The 18341-nt window shown below is 47.7% G+C and overlaps 1 long non-coding RNA gene across 2 annotated transcripts in view; it reads left to right on the top strand.

Moving 5' to 3' along the window:
* The first annotated feature begins 11960 nt into the window (after positions 1-11960).
* LOC146025670 (uncharacterized) overlaps positions 11961-18341 on the top strand; it is a 54172-nt gene continuing 47791 nt past the window's right edge. For both annotated transcript variants that reach the window (XR_014454262.1, XR_014454261.1), the window contains exon 1: positions 11961-12226. This is a non-coding gene — a long non-coding RNA (uncharacterized LOC146025670). The remainder of the gene's footprint in view (positions 12227-18341) is intronic.

Here is an 18341-nt window from a genome sequence, read left to right as displayed (position 1 = left end):
ATGACCAAGAGCACCAGGAAATGCAGCTTGCTGTAGTGGATACCAGCTGCAGGTGTAGAAATTCCAGGTTGGGAACTCAAACAGCGAATGCAGGCTGAGGTATGCTAGAAACAGAAGGCTTGGCCGCAGACACACGGCTTGGAGCTCAGGCTGGAAAAATGAACCCAGGAGCTGCACCTTGTACAGCTAATGCTGAACACTCACTAAGAGCTAAACAGGAAGTATCACCAGTGGGGAGCAGCTGATCAGAATCCCTAATGAAGGGTAACTAGCTAATGAGATATCCAGTGCAGGTGGACTACTGCACAGAGAACCCAGTCCAGGATGTTGTACAACAGCTTCATAACAAAACCAGCAGCAGCAGCACACCTGGCACAGAGAAATTGCGGGTGCCTGAGCATACTTTTTGCTGCAGTTGCCCAGAATTGAATTGACCGACTTAGGATCAGACTTCGGATCAGACCAATAGTGTAAAGGGTCCACTGTAGGTAGAATGTGATGATGAACCAGCCAGGTGCTGGTTAATACATTCTCAATGTATCTTATTATTGCCGCCTGCTGCCACAGGAAATTGTGTTTAATAACACAAATTAATTTTTTTTTGTGTTTTTAATCAAATTAATCTTTTAAATGGTGTTTTTCTCTGTTGTATGCAAAGTATAAATATTATACAGCTACCCAGAATTCTGTGACATATCAATGCCTACAAACCTAGGATGCTCTGCAGGAATAAAGTCTAGCATCTGTACTGTAGATAAGTCTATCAGTAGTTACCAGTAGTGACGGCTCCTAACTTGTCTTGTTGGGGGTTTGCACACCTCTCCTCCCTGCTCTTCCAGGGATTGATGGCTGATGTTAAATGCCAAGAGCGGGGGGAGGGGTACTAATTACCCTGGCCCGGGTCTGATGGAGGGGACGAGTGGGACCCACATTACTTGGCAGCAGCCGCTCTTAACAGTTTCTTCTGTATTTTATGCTAAGTGTGCATGATCACGCCTCTCACAATTATGCTATAGCGCCTTAAAAGTTCCTGGGCCTGGCCAGGCTATCTACTGCCCAGACAAGGAGGCGGGGCTTATGTAAAGGGATATTGTCAGTGGAGCAGAGCTTAGACCAGGTGTGGGACGTGGAGAAAAAAATGTTCTTTATTAATATCAAATCAGATAAAATGAGCAGGCTGTTCCACCATTCCTGGGCTGACTGGCTTCTCAGGGGTCCAGGTGTGGGACGTAACCAGTGATGGCTCCTGAGGTGGGACTGCAGCAAACAGTGGCGTAACTATAAATTTTGCTCCCCCCTGCCAAAAAGTTTGTGGCGCCCCCCCCCCCCCCCCCCCATGGCATTTTATACATACATACATACATATATATATTTATATATGTGTGTGTGTATATATATATATATATATATATATATATATATATATATAAATATATACATATATAAACAGTGCCAACAGAGAACAAACCCAGATCGCTCCAATATATATTGTAATAACAAGTAGTGAGTGACTGTCGGCGGGCTCCCTGCTCCCTCTTTACTGGCTTCCCGGCTCCTCTCCAGCATGTTTCACTCTCTCCTGCGTGTGACGTGATGATGTCACACGCATTACGGAGAACCCGGAGGGAGGCAGAGAGACCTGTAGTAGTGTTCACTCTAGGATTTTTTAAGGGCAGGGTGCTGACCACTGTGCACGGCACATTTTTCAATTGGGAGGGCACAACAACAAAAAAAAATCATATATAAAAAAATTGCACACACCGTAATGCCCATTACACATGATGGCACACACACCGTAATGCCCATTAGACATGATTGCACACACTGTAATGCCCAATACACACAATGTCTCACACCTTAATGCCCATTACACATGATAGCACATAATAGCCTCTTATTTACATGATCGCTGCCAGGGGTTTCTTACTTGATGCCAAGGAGGTTTCATGCTCGTTGCCCAGTGGTATTATATGCTCATTGTCAGGGCCATATTAAGCCTTCAGGGAGCCTGGGGTACTTAAGACAGAGGGGCCTTAACCTCTTATTGGCTCGGTCAGTTAGTCAGTCGCTCAGTCAAAAAGATAAAGGTATGAGGTTACTACATGTTCTGAGCAAGATAATATTAAGACACAAACATGTGTAAATCTCTATATTACAACTATATTGAGTGTGGGCTAAGTAAATAAAGAATGAAAAATAAAATCCCATAAAAAATAAGAAATAGTAAACTTGAAAACATAGTAGGAGAATATCTCAGTCACCTTACACTTATATTATCTAGTACTCTCCCAAAAGAAATCATGTAAAACAGTTCACAGTATTCTCTGCATCACTGCATGAGTTAATATAGTAAGGACAGGATGCAAACCATATACCGGACAAAGCAGTGACCCACACATACCCATACAATAAATATATACTATATACACATAACACAGGCCCCTGCCCCTCCCGAAGTGTAAAGAATGCAGTTAAAAATGCCAGTAATGGGGTGCGGTGTCCAAAATATTGGCGACAGAATCCTAAACGGAGGCCACAACACCAACATTAGAATCCCCATTGTAAATATGTTGGGTGTTGTAACATTAGGCCTGGAAGGGTTAGGGCTGGTTAGGTTTTGGCCCTAGGGTTAGGGTGCGATTGGAGTAAGGTTAGGGTTAGGCTGCGAGTAGGGAGGGTTAAGTTCTATAAAGGGGGGTTAGGCTGTAAAATAGTGGGGTTAGGCACTAAGTGGGGAGGGCTAGGTTGTGAAGGGGGGATGAGTCAGGGTTAGGCATTAGGTAGGATGAAATACAGTGTAGGAGGGTTGGGGGAGAGGGTTCCGTTTAGCGGGATGCTACTGCTGTCTACTGAACACTAGCACTCCGCCCACAGGTCAAACATACTGATCCCAACTGTAGCAGTGTAGTAAGTGACTGTTGAGGATAACGCAACACACACACATTTATACCATACCCACATGGGCACCCTCTACCACCATACACACACACACACACACAGGCACCCCTCTCCCACATCATACACACACAGGCTACCCCCCTCCCTCCATACTCATACATACAAACACACAGGCACCCCCTCCCATCATAAACACACACAAGCACCCCCTCCCTCTACACACACACACAGGCACCCCCTTCCCACCCACTCCCCCCCCCCCCCCCCCACACACACAGAGGAACCCCCTTTCCCACCACACACACACAGGCACCCCATTCCCACCATACACACAGATAATCTCCCCTCCCCCCTGCAGTCACAGCTTACCGGGTTTCTGAAGTTCTGAAATCAGCCATGCATATGAGCACAGAAAAGACAGGAGACACAGCCTGGAGAGGACGCTGTGGGACACAAGAGGGCAAGATGGGAGGCAGGAGAGGCGAGGCCAGTCTGTAAAGAAGTGCAACTTATTGGTGGCTGGTCCCAGGGGAGGGGCCAGCCACTGTACAGCACAGCACTACTGGGAAAGGAGCTGCTGGGTCTCTGGTGGATAATGCTGGTCTGGACACTGACAGTAGCAGTAGCAGCTGTTACGTGGCAGTGATCCTGCCTGGAACCTGCAAACTCTGCCCAGCGCTGCACAGCCAGAAGTAGCCCTCCCCCTGCTATACAATGGAAGAAGGAAGCTGGGAGCCCTGCCCAGGGCAGCCGAGAGGAATGCCGGGCCCCGGTAAAATGTTGGGGGCGTGGCCTAAGTGTGTGTGTTGTGGGAACCTCCCACACTTAGACCACGCCCCCCAAATGTTTAGAGGAGGGTGAAAGAAAACTAAAAACTGTAATCTCAGAAGCAGCACACACCTACAGCATGTGCTGTGCTGACTGCAGGCTCAGCATGACCTCTCACGCTGTCAGTGAGACACTCATGCTGAGCCTGCTGTCAGCACAGCACATGCTGTAGAAGTGTGTGCTACTGTTGCTACCCGGGAGGGATGGAGGGGAAAGGGAGGGGTCAGACCAGGGCCCCTGCGGGGCCCCTTCAGCAAGCCTGGGCCCGGGTAATTAGTACCCACTCCCCCCCTCTCTCGGCTCCCCTGGCCCTGCCTGTCAGGAGCAGAGCTCCGATTGTGCTGTAAGGAGAGCAGGGTACATAACCCCTAACCTACCCCTACCTACTACCACCTCCCTCCCCTGCCCCCCCCCCCCCCCTCTTCCCGGAAGCAAAACCCAGTCAGCCCTACCTGTCTGTGTGGGGAGAGAGCTTATCTGTGGGGAAGAGCCGACTGACAGCTGCTGCTAGCAGAGAGCTCAGCGGAATGTCAGTGCGGTGGGGGGCGTGCTACACATGCTGCTCTCAGGACTTCAGCATTGTGACAGCGCAGCGGGGGTCGGGCTACAGGTATAACAGCAGCTGATACCATGCTCTCAGCAGAGAGAGAGGAGTTCACAGTGCAGTGTCGGCTCAGCCTGCGGCGCCCACCACAGACCCCGCTGGTGCTGCTCCTCCAAGCCACCGCGGGGTCTGCCACATGCTAGCTACGCCCCTGGCAGCAAAGTTGAAAATTCAAATATGGGAGTAGCACAAATGGCCACCAACTGACATTTCTAACTGACTCACTGACAGTTGGTGTGGATCCCCTATTTGAATTTTGAACTGTGCTGCAGCCCCACCTCTGGTGCCTCCCCTGGACTTAAGGCTGCATCTACACATCGCCTTTTAGCAGGATGCAGTTTCTTGTGCCTGCACATTGCATTTTAGCAGGATGCAGGATGCAGTTGAACAGGATCTTGTTTAGCAGGATGAAGCTTCTTGTGTCTACACATTCCGTTTTAGCAGGATGCAGTTTTTGGCAGGAAAAAAATCAGTGGGGGTCCCCCATATTTTAGGAACCAGCACCAGGATCCACTAGCAGTGGGCCAGGGGACACACTTGATGGGGTCCCATGACCAAAGCATTTCCCACCCTAACTAGTCAGCCCAGGCTGGAAGTTTTTGGGGAGGTGGGAACCCTCCAATTAAAAGGCTACCCTAGGCCTGGACTGAAGCCTGGGGCTATCCTCCGCACCCCTGAGTTGATAGCTAGTTTATAAAGTAATATTGTCCTCTACAGTGGGACTACAGGTCCCAGCAAGCCTGCCCCACATACTGGTACTTTGGATAACCACAGGTTCCAGCATATGGTGCATTAAAGGCCCGCCAGTACCTAAGCCACCTGTAAAGGAAATACTAATATAAAAACACAAACATGGATTTTAAAACATTTTATTAAACTGCTTTTTCTTTCTTAGCCCAGGCTCCCACCCCCAGGGCGGGTGGCTGACATCACATGAGGTCAGTGCCCACTCCCTATTCGGCCATCTCCGACAGCAATAAAAGTCAGTTCTCGTATGTCCCCTCGAATGGTAGAGAGAGCGGTGACCTGTTTGATAGGTTGCAAGAGTAACTCTGCCTGATTCTAGTTATGCTGCACAGAAATATACTGTACATGTGTTTTATGCTTTAGGACTCTTTATACCCTTGGTATAATAGTATACAGTAGTGTCATATACATAATGAGATAATCCTGCAATAACATAATGCGTTCCACGCACCATTAATCCAAATATTGGGCACATTCCACTTCTAGATCGGATGCACAAAGTTATCCGATCTCAACATATGAAATGGACACGCGTGATGTACAAAGTAGACGCAAGAGAAATGAAAGTAAATATTTTTAAGAAGCACAAATTGTGGAAAAGCCACAGACTTGTTATAATTAAAAAAAAAAAATAGCATTAAATATTATTTCCCAGAAGCCCAGGCAATGTAATTGGATTTGCAGAAATTGAGAAGGAACAGTAGGGGCTCACTGGAATGATATTGTTCTTTTCACTGGAGCTAATTTTCAGTAATGACTTTTCATTTTGCCATTTTCTGTTTCCTGGTACTAAAGGGACTCTTAAAAAGTTTTGTCCAGAAATTGAAAGGTTAATAAAGCTTTTGAGCACAAAAAAAAAAAAAAAAAACATGAAGAGCCACTGACAGGGCAAAGGTTAAATGGTTTGCTGAATTAGAAAAATGTGAATCTATTCTTGCAGACCTAATTATCACATATTGAAAAATATGTTTGAAGTTTTGATTAAATGAATGTAAACACCAGGAGTGTCCATATATATATATCACTACTGAGATACTCATGCATAGGATTAAATGGGGGGGGGGGGGGGGTGTTAGTCGCCCGGGACCCCCCCACACCCTCTTTGCAGCTGGTGAAAATTATGTCACCTGTGGCTCTGATATATGATTTGGGTACCAGAGCTGCTTATGACCATTGGTGGCAGCTTCTTCTACCAAGTTTGCTGTGTGTGTTTGTCTGAGTCCTCAATCAGTGCACTGGACCAGAGAGCAGCTTCCATGAAGAAGAGACAGGAGCCTTACCACGAGGTGGGAGAATGTGAGCTTGGAAAGTGCAGTATCGGTTCTATTATGTTTGTTTATTTATTATAGTATGTTTAAACATTTCCTAGTCACTTATTTATATAATTTAAATGCTAGATACATCCTATACTATAGACCATAAATAGTGTTACATATTAATACTGTATTCCCTACAATATCTAGTGTATAAAAAGACCACGGCTTACTAGCATGTATTGCAGCATGTGACTTGCAAGTTTTCCCAAATGGACAAAAAAAATAATAATCTCACTTCTCACTGTGCCTGGTAGCTGGAGTGTCATTCTATGCTACCGCGGCAGGATATCCGAGTTTAGGCATGTACAGTATACACGCTTTGATGTGGTGCCCATCGATACCGATGGACACTGGGACCCAACATTGAAAGAGAGGGAAGACAAGCAGAATAGGACTGACAGTCTCCGGCTGCTGTTGATTAAGAGGAATCTCGCAAGAACTACCGACCTCTCGCAAGAATTCCCCTGTACTTGACTCCCGGCAAAGCCGCCAGGTTAGTGGGCGGGCCACTAAGACCGGCTACGGGAGCCTGAGGTTCCCCACCCCTGCTTTACGTGTAGGTTTTCTAACTATAATAAAAAAAGCCCCCTTTATTTTCCCCCAAAAATAAGTTATAATGGGATGATTCAGACTGAGAACGCAGTCTTGGCGATTCCTGTTTACAATGGTTGGCTGACGCCACTTGCCGGCAGCACCCACAATTCAGCGGATAGTGGCCGGAATAAAAAGGCAGTCTAGGCTGACATTTATTACCGAAGCGGAGAAATGATTTCTCTCCCGTTTAGCTGCTTACGAAGAGATGTGTTCGGGTCACTTGATCGCATGCTAGCGAGGGGATATGTGCTCCGGTGGCAGGCGTTCGGCCGGCATTTACCTGAGATTACACCCAGCCTAGCAAACAACTCTGAATGAGGCCCTAAATGTACACATCCCAATAAAATCCACAGCATTTTCCAATCATTTCCGCTATGGAGGCTTTTATTAACATTACACATTGGTGGTTATTCTGGTGGATTCGCTCTGATGCGAATTTGCACACTTGCGAGTCAACCAGAACCGGCCCTGCGAATGCGTACATTCGCACTGGCTGCAAATGGATGTTTTACATAAACATCCATTCACATGCCAGGGGGAACCTCCCACATCTTCCGATGGTCGCCAACCATCGGAAGATGTGGTACGCGCACGCATATATAAAGGGATTTTCAGGTCACTTATATATGTGTGCACATTCAGGAGGAAATGGGCGGGGCAGCTGTCATCCAGTGATGTCAGCTGCCTGTCCACGTTACCCGGTGATCTCCATGGCAACGCCCAGCGTTTTCATGAGAAGTTGGAACTATCCGTCGCCGCCCCAAACGCCCCACTTGCAGTCTTGGGTGTCACTTCCCGCTGTATATTGGGGTTATTACTGTACAGGTTTAGACTCTGGCTGATATTTATTATATCTGCAGTGACCGGCACTTTTTATTTTGCCAATAAAGCTTCACTTAAGGTTCAAAAGATCCATCTCCAGCTGTGATGAGGAACTGGAGCAGAACGTCAGCTACTTGTCGCCCTCTTATACAAATGATAAACACTTTAAGGTTGTGTGAAGAAGCTCCGCACAGCAGGTCGGTACTTAACGTGCTCGGCTGTCATCATTAAGCCCGTGTCTGGGAAACTCATTCTAAATGGGCTGATTCTTCACGTCTGTGATGCACTATACAGATACTGCAGGCCCCAGCACTGTACAGCAAAGCTTGTCATGCTTTAAGGCCAGCTATGTTCATTTAAGTAGATGTCAAAATCAAAATCATTTTGCCAAGTGTGACCAGACCTATTTGCCTTTTAACGTGGGTGTATTTGCATTGCTGAAGGATGAGCTACTCTACTATTGAAAAGTGACATAACCGTGATTGTACGGAATCGGGACATCTGTCAGAATGAACTTAGGTCTACAGTCATTAGGTCGACCCCACTAGGTCGACTGGCAGGAAGGTCGACCTGACTTAAGGTCGACATGGGCCAAGGTCGACATGACTTAAGGTCGAATTTGCATAAAGGTCGACATGAGGAAGGTCGACTGGTCATAAGGTCGACATGGGTTTTTCACTGTTTTTTTGATCCGGATGTCGACACAGTCGACATGGACACAGTTGGCAATGAGAATCGGACCCTCGCATCGCTCGCTTCGCTCGCAATGCTTCGGGCACGGAGCCTCGCTGCGCTCGGCACACTATTTTATTCTCCCACCACGCCCTAGTGGATGGTAGGGCATGAAATACCGCCTGTCGGCACATGTCGGCTCAAAAAACAGTGAAAAACCCATGTCGACCTTATGACCAGTCGACCTTCCTCATGTCGACCTTTATGCAAATTCGACCTTAAGTCATGTCGACCTTGGTCCATGTCGACCTTAAGTCAGGTCGACCTTCCTGCCAGTCGACCTAGTGGGGTCGACCTAATGACTGTAGACCTAAGTTCATTCTAATAGATGACCGCTTCCCGATTGTACATGGCTGAGATGATAGAATTATGATCAGGTGATTATAGTCAGATTTACTTTAAAACAAAATAAACCCTATTCTAATCAGCGGTGTAGCTAGGTGCTATGGTGCCCGGAGCAAGGACATATTTTGTCGTGTCCCCCCCCCCCCCCCCCCCCGGTAATGAATTGGGGGCGTGGCTAACATATGTAGGCATGTTACATTTGAAAAGAAAAAAAGTAAAAAATAAGACACTATATAAGACGCTGTAACGGAATCTGCTGCGCTATGTAAGACACTGTAACGGAATCTGCTGCGCTATATAAGACACTGTAACAGAATCTGCTGCGCTATACAAGACGCTGTAACGGAATCTGCTGCACTATATAAGACGCTGTAACGGAATCTGCTGCGCTATATAAGACTCTGTAACGGAATCTGCTGCGCTATATAAGACACTGTAACGGAATCTGCTGCGTTATATAAGAACAGGGGCGGATTGGCCCACCGGGAAACCGGGCCATTTCCCGGTGGGCCGGCCCATAAGTGAACAAAATTGGCCGCTGGTCCCTCCTGCACGGGCCGCGGACCGCGATCTCGGCGGTTTAGCGGCCGCAGCATCTTGCCCACACCAGTGCCAGTAGTTAAAATGGCTGTGGGAGGGCTGCTGCGCATGTGTGGCCGGAGCAGCTCCTCCCGCGGTACTTTCGTGTGGCAGCAGTACTAGTGACAGGGCTGGAAGAAGAGCAGCTCCCCCCTGCATCGAAAATATATAAAGATGTGGTGGCCAACATCGCTGAACTGCCAGTGTCTTCATTTCCAGTGTCTCCCAGATTGCTGCAAACTGCATTCTGGGAGAGCACTCAGAGAGGACGGAGGAGCACTGCAGCCAACAGCTGAGAACGCTGCTGCTTCCTCCCAGACTGAGTCTGCCTGCCCCCGGAGGACTCAGAGAGAAGACCTTACTGGCTGCTAGCAACTTTAGCAGGTATTGGGTGTCTCATGTGCCGTCTATATACACTGAGACGTGGTGTGAGGACAGGTATTTGTGTCGAGGAGGGGTTTTGTTTATGTGGGTTTTGGGCTGTCGGTGAGTAGGGAGATATACATGTGATGATGTGAGAAGTTTGAGGTGGGGGCCGGGGTTGTAAGGTTGTTGTCACTGTCAGGGGGAGGGGAGGAGGATTTATGAGGTATCTGTCTGAAGGAGATCTTAGGGGGTATATGTGTATCTGTGTTACATTTGTTTGTGTGAGGGTGGGCCCCTTCCTAATACATACACACACCACTTACACCACTACATTACTGACCCATACCGCCCACTACATTACTGCCACTGACACACTCATACATACATGCACTGACACTCATACATACAGTACATACAGTCACTGACACTCATTCATACCTACATGCACTAACGCACTCATACATACATACATACATACATACAGTACATACAGTCACTGGCACTCATACATACATGCCCTGACACACTACATACATGCACTCTTACATACATTAACTTACACACATACATACATACTGTACATGCACTCTTACGTACATTAACTTATAAAAATACATACATACATACAGTACATACAGGCACTGACATTCATACATACATACATACATGCACTGACGCACTCATACATACATACATACATACATACATACATACTGTACATGCACTCTAACATACATTAACTTACACTCACATACATACATACAGTACATACAGGCACTGACATTCATTCATACATACATGCACTGACGCACTCATACATACATACATACTGTACATGCACTCTTACATACATTAACTTACACTCACATACATACATACATACATACATACAGTACATACAGGCACTGACATTCATTCATACATACATGCACTGACACTTATTTATACAAACATATATTGACACTCATTCACAAATATCTTCTGACCGCTAGCATCCCCGTCGCCTGTATTATGTATGTATCCCATGATAGGGGTATGGGGGATGTCAGCGGTAAATCCCAGAAAAGAGATGTGATCTCACTACAAGGGTTATAACCTCATAGTATATGCCATTGTCATGATGTACACCAGTTACCAGAGGGGTGTATATAAAAACACAGGGTGATAATGGGGCATACACACAGGGTGACAGAGGGGTATATATACACACAGGATGACAGATTGTCATGTACATAGGGTGACAGAGTGGTATATATACACACAGGGTGACATAGGGGCATATGCACAGGGTGACAGAGGGGCAAGTCTACAGGGTGACAGAGTGGTACACACAGGGTGACAGAGGGGCACATACACAGGGTGACAGGGGTATATATACACACAGGATGACAGATTGTCATGTAAATAGGGTGACAGAGTGGTATATATACACACAGGATAACAGATTGTCATGTACATAGGGTGACAGAGTGGTATATATACACACAGGATGACAGATTGTCATGTACATAGGGTGACAGAGTGGTATATATACACACAGGATGACAGATTGTCATGTACATAGGGTGACAGAGTGGTATATATACACACAGGGTGACATAGGGGCATATACACAGGGTGACAGAAGGGCATATACACAGGGTGACAGGGGTATATATAAACACAGGATGAAAGGGTCTGTGATCACTAATCCACACCGACACCCACAATTAATAACCTTAGGTGAGCAGTGCTGATAACTCACCTTCCCCTGAAATTAGGACCCCTGTTGTACCCTGCACCTCCTGCTGCCGCACATGTAAATAAGCACCTTTGTGAGCAGCAGAGATCCTTACAATAACCACATCAGCTTTCACAATGTTGTTATTCCTCCATCTGTTTCTCATAATCAGTCGCCAGGGGCGGATTGGCCCACCGGGAAACCGGGCCATTTCCCGGTGGGCCGGCCCATAAGTGAACAAAATTGGCCGCTGGTCCCTCCTGCACGGGCCGCGGACCGCGATCTCGGCGGTTTAGCGGCCGCAGCATCTTGCCCACACCAGTGCCAGTAGTTAAAATGGCTGTGGGAGGGCTGCTGCGCATGTGTGGCCGGAGCAGCTCCTCCCGCGGTACTTTCGTGTGGCAGCAGTACTAGTGACAGGGCTGGAAGAAGAGCAGCTCCCCCCTGCATCGAAAATATATAAAGATGTGGTGGCCAACATCGCTGAACTGCCAGTGTCTTCATTTCCAGTGTCTCCCAGATTGCTGCAAACTGCATTCTGGGAGAGCACTCAGAGAGGACGGAGGAGCACTGCAGCCAACAGCTGAGAACGCTGCTGCTTCCTCCCAGACTGAGTCTGCCTGCCCCCGGAGGACTCAGAGAGAAGACCTTACTGGCTGCTAGCAACTTTAGCAGGTATTGGGTGTCTCATGTGCCGTCTATATACACTGAGACGTGGTGTGAGGACAGGTATTTGTGTCGAGGAGGGGTTTTGTTTATGTGGGTTTTGGGCTGTCGGTGAGTAGGGAGATATACATGTGATGATGTGAGAAGTTTGAGGTGGGGGCCGGGGTTGTAAGGTTGTTGTCACTGTCAGGGGGAGGGGAGGAGGATTTATGAGGTATCTGTCTGAAGGAGATCTTAGGGGGTATATGTGTATCTGTGTTACATTTGTTTGTGTGAGGGTGGGCCCCTTCCTAATACATACACACACCACTTACACCACTACATTACTGACCCATACCGCCCACTACATTACTGCCACTGACACACTCATACATACATGCACTGACACTCATACATACAGTACATACAGTCACTGACACTCATTCATACCTACATGCACTAACGCACTCATACATACATACATACATACAGTACATACAGTCACTGGCACTCATACATACATGCCCTGACACACTACATACATGCACTCTTACATACATTAACTTACACACATACATACATACTGTACATGCACTCTTACGTACATTAACTTATAAAAATACATACATACATACAGTACATACAGGCACTGACATTCATACATACATACATACATGCACTGACGCACTCATACATACATACATACATACATACATACTGTACATGCACTCTAACATACATTAACTTACACTCACATACATACATACAGTACATACAGGCACTGACATTCATTCATACATACATGCACTGACGCACTCATACATACATACATACTGTACATGCACTCTTACATACATTAACTTACACTCACATACATACATACATACATACATACAGTACATACAGGCACTGACATTCATTCATACATACATGCACTGACACTTATTTATACAAACATATATTGACACTCATTCACAAATATCTTCTGACCGCTAGCATCCCCGTCGCCTGTATTATGTATGTATCCCATGATAGGGGTATGGGGGATGTCAGCGGTAAATCCCAGAAAAGAGATGTGATCTCACTACAAGGGTTATAACCTCATAGTATATGCCATTGTCATGATGTACACCAGTTACCAGAGGGGTGTATATAAAAACACAGGGTGATAATGGGGCATACACACAGGGTGACAGAGGGGTATATATACACACAGGATGACAGATTGTCATGTACATAGGGTGACAGAGTGGTATATATACACACAGGGTGACATAGGGGCATATGCACAGGGTGACAGAGGGGCAAGTCTACAGGGTGACAGAGTGGTACACACAGGGTGACAGAGGGGCACATACACAGGGTGACAGGGGTATATATACACACAGGATGACAGATTGTCATGTAAATAGGGTGACAGAGTGGTATATATACACACAGGATAACAGATTGTCATGTACATAGGGTGACAGAGTGGTATATATACACACAGGATGACAGATTGTCATGTACATAGGGTGACAGAGTGGTATATATACACACAGGATGACAGATTGTCATGTACATAGGGTGACAGAGTGGTATATATACACACAGGGTGACATAGGGGCATATACACAGGGTGACAGAAGGGCATATACACAGGGTGACAGGGGTATATATAAACACAGGATGAAAGGGTCTGTGATCACTAATCCACACCGACACCCACAATTAATAACCTTAGGTGAGCAGTGCTGATAACTCACCTTCCCCTGAAATTAGGACCCCTGTTGTACCCTGCACCTCCTGCTGCCGCACATGTAAATAAGCACCTTTGTGAGCAGCAGAGATCCTTACATCAGCACCAGTCCCTGCTCTCCCTGTTAACTACAGGGGGACACGCACCGCAGGGGTTCCCCCTCAGTGAGGGAACACAATGCGCTGCCCGTTTGTCTTCCAGCCTGCCCTCAGTAAAGCTACGATCCACCCGGTGCTCAGGGGGGACATGACCGGAGACTAGCCAGCAAAAGGGGTGGATATAGCGGGGTGGGGACATGGAGGGAGCGGGGTGTATGGGTCCAAAAAACTACTATCTAGCTCACCCCAGCACCAGTCTTCTATGGTCCCTCCCCCCAACACCATCAGGAACCGGTGATTGGCAGCACCTCCTGCATTGTCCAATAGCGGAAGGAATGTGGCACTAGTTGAATCCCAACCAATGGGAGTCGCACTTATGAATATATATGCTGCGGCTGCTCCGACTAAGTTCAGATCGGCAGCCTGGCAGAATCTCTGTCAGCAATGCATCAATTACAATTTAAGTTCCGCCTCTGTGTACAGGGTTAATACTGACCTGCAGATGGTCGATAGTGAGATATAGGGGCAGCCACACTGACATTGTAGAACACTCCTGTAGAATGATGACAGTGACTTGGAGTGGGGAAATCCCACAATGCTCCGTGAATTAAGCATTTTGAATTTGGCGGTGCCACTGAAGGACCACCAGCCAATCAGAAGTGTCCACTTTTGATTGGCTGGCTGTGTGTGAAGTGATACCTCCATTCTCCAGGGCTGGCTGGCTGCAGGTTTCCAATGTACTGCCGGGCCTGCTGTCAGTGGTAGGGCGTGGGAGGGGCTCACGGGAGATGGTCAGCAATATGGTCAGGTGGTGGGTAAAATTTTTGGCAAACCCCGTCCCCGCTCCCAGCTCGTGCGTGCTGCAGCGGCTATGCGGCTAAGAAGCCCCAGTGATGTCTCTGCAGAGCATCCCACAGCAACATCACAGCAATGGATCTCCCCGCAGACTCCGCCAGTGCTGGCTTCCTCAAGTCACCGCGGGGTCTGCGGGACCATTGTCATGCTACTGCTTGGGCCGCTAGGATTATGGGGCCCTTGGGCAACTGCCCATCATGCCCATGCGTTAAGAGGGTCCTGTGTGAGGGTAATATATGTTTTGGATGATTTTCAGTTGGGGGGGTGGGTTCATATTTTAGTGTTTTAATATTTTTAAGTTAAGCAGGATTCTTCATCTGTTTCATACACTACTGATGATGGGGCCACGGCAGTGGCGCAAATACCATCAGGCAGTCCCCTAGGCAGTTTAAAGGAGGTAGCGACAGCAGGGTCTGTGGCGAGCGCCCGGCGCACTGCATGAAGCTGCTGAGCTGACAGTCAGTGACAAAACAGTCTGATGCCCGGCCACGGCAACGGTGCACAGCATGAAGTTGCGCTGCCGCTGGCCTGGGCATTGACTGACTGTCACTCAGACAAATTGGGCCAATCCCACTGTGCTGCTGTACACAGCCTATTGGCTACTGTGTACAGGTTAGGTGGGCTGGCTGGGATGAATGGGAAGCAGCTGCTGTGTGTGACGTCATCAGGTCACACGCAGGGGAGATACGCTGGACTCGGAAAGTATGGGACCTCTCGTGTGCGTGTGTGTAGTGGCGAGTATAGCGGGATCAATGTTGTAATGGCAGGTATAGTGGGGTCAGCAATGTAGTGGTGGGTATAGAAGGGTCAGTAATGTAGTGATGGGTATAGAGGGGTCAGTAATGTGGTGGTGGGTATAGAGGGGTCAGTAATGTAGTGGTGGGTGTATAAACCAACAGAGTTATTATTATGACGCCAATTTATCTATTGCAGAGTACCAGGGCCAACTGCATAAAAATTGAATGAAGTCCGCAACTGCATGCAACTCTATGCAACTCTGAATCAGATTCTTTTAGTTGGGATTCGCCCCCTCTTGACAGACTCCACCCCCTCAGCAGACCCCGCCCTCAGGGCTGCTTCCGTATATTTCCCGGGCTGGTTTTGCATCCCAATCCGCCCCTGTATAAGAAGCTGTAACGGAATCTGCTGCGCTATATAAGACGCTGTAACGGAATCTGCGGCGCTATATAAGACGCTGTAACGAAATCTGCTGCGCTATATAAGACGCTGTAACGGAATCTGCTGCGCTATATAAGACACTGTAACGGAATCTGCTGCGCTATATAAGACACTGTAACGGAATCTGCTGCGCTATACAAGACACTGTAACGGAATCTGCTGCGCTATATAAGACACTGACGGAATCTGCTGTGCTATATATATATGTATATATATATATATATATATATATATATACATACAGATAAAGAATAAAGATAAAGACAGCATGGCCGGGGTGGCAGCAGAAGCCAGAGAGATTCACTCCCCCCCCCCCCCCCCCCCACAAATCCCAAACCCCAAGTTTATTATGTTTATTTCTATTTTTAACGACATTAATTAGCTGTATAAAAAAAAATCCACCTTCAATAAGGAGTAACAGGGCGGCAGCAGCAAACCTTCTCCTACTCCAGGCTACAGCCAGCTCTTGGTAAGGCTGATGATGCTGCTGTAGCCAGGGAGGAGGGGGTGAGTCTGGGAGGAGTCAGTCTTTGGTGCTGCTACGCTGCGCTGCCCGGAAGCCGGACCGGGCAGCAGCAGCAATTTAGAGAAGATAGAGGATTCAGCCCGCCGCCCGTCCTCACCGTCTGTGACGCTTGGCGGCAGGGGCCGGGTGTGCAGGGCAGGACGGAGGGAGGCGCCGGCTAGGGCAGGGCAGCCACCGGCGCACGCTGCCCTACCCGGCATACTTGAATGTGTGAAGGTATCATTTGCAGAGGGGGGGCCGGTGGCGCCATTCCACCAATCGACGCCCGGAGCAGGAGCTCCGGTGGCTCCGCCCTCCCTACGCCTCTGATTCTAATGGTGCCCATACATGGATGCAATGCAACATACTAATGAGATATCTCATCGCATCTAATCTCCACTTGGGCGCCCCAAGTGCTTTTTTCCAGCACCTGATGCCGCAGAATTTGAAAAATACTATTTAAAACACTGGGCAGCCCTCTGATTAGCTGAGAGAGCTCTCTCAGCCAATCAGTGGGCTGCCCAGTGTTTTAAAATGTCTTTTCAAATTCAGCCGCCCGCCTGCACAGCTCTGCGCTACAATGACTCCCGTCGCCAGCACTCCTGACGCCCGTTAAAACCGACAAGCGATTGCTCGCGCAATTCGATACATATTATGTGCACCACATAATATCTATCGACGCAACATTCGGGCCCGCGCATCACGTCGGGTGACCCATTCGACGTGCACGCAATCCCTTGATTTATTGCCCTACTGTATGGGCAGCATAAGGGGTAAATTTACTAAGGATTCAGGATTCGTGTTTTTCGATGGTGAAACCATTTGTGTTTTGGTTGCCGAGTTTGCCGGCAGCCTGTGGGTGAGCATCCACATCATTCGATGTGTTCACCCTCGGGAGGAAGTGGGCGGGCAGCTGACATCCGGTCAGACGTAACACGTATTTCCACAAATAGGCAGAGATAGCGCTAGACCTGGGCCAGGTATGAGTCATAGGGTTGACAGTAATAAGTCAAATGGTCGACCACTATTGGCCGACAAATCACAGGTCGACACGTGAAAAAGGTCACATACATTAGGTTGATATAATCAAAAGGCCGAAACAATGAAAAGGTTGACATGGAAAAGGTCGACATTAAAAAGGTTGACATGCGGTTTCCTATTTTTTGTTGCCTATGTCGACATGGACATTGTATAAGTATATCCCGACTGATCGCCAGGATTCGGGCGCGGTGCCTCGCTACACACTATTATATTCTCCCTCTACAGTATGTTCACTTAGATGGTAAAGTACAGTATGAAAAAAGTCCCTTTTTTTTTAAATAAAAAAATGTGAAAAACTCATGTTGACCTTTTCCATGTCGAACTTTTGCCTGTCGACCCTTTGGCCATGTCAACCTAAGCCAGGCATGTGGCTCTCCAGCTATTGTGAAACTACAAGTCCCATCATGCCCTGTCACTGTTTTGCTATTAGAGAAAGCTAAAACTATTGCAAGGCATGCTGGGACGTGTAGTTTAACAACAGCTGGAGGGCCACAGTTTGAACATGCCTGACCTAAGCTATGTCAATCCATTACACGTGTCGACCTATTGACTGTCGAACTGACGACCTTCCACGCATCCCCCTGGGCCTGTATATTGTGAAGTCCCCAAAGAGACACACTAGTATTGCCAAAGTTAGTTTTCTGTCCCTTTATTACATGCCAATAACATACCTCCCAACAGTCCCGATTTTAGCGGGACAGTCCCGATTATCAGGGCCTGTCCCGC

Source organism: Crinia signifera, chromosome 1, assembly GCF_055691185.1.
Source record: "Crinia signifera chromosome 1, ASM5569118v1, whole genome shotgun sequence".
Taxonomy (NCBI): domain Eukaryota; kingdom Metazoa; phylum Chordata; class Amphibia; order Anura; family Myobatrachidae; genus Crinia; species Crinia signifera.
The sequence above is the reverse complement of the archived record's forward strand: the minus strand, read 5'-3'. Positions and strand labels throughout refer to the sequence as shown.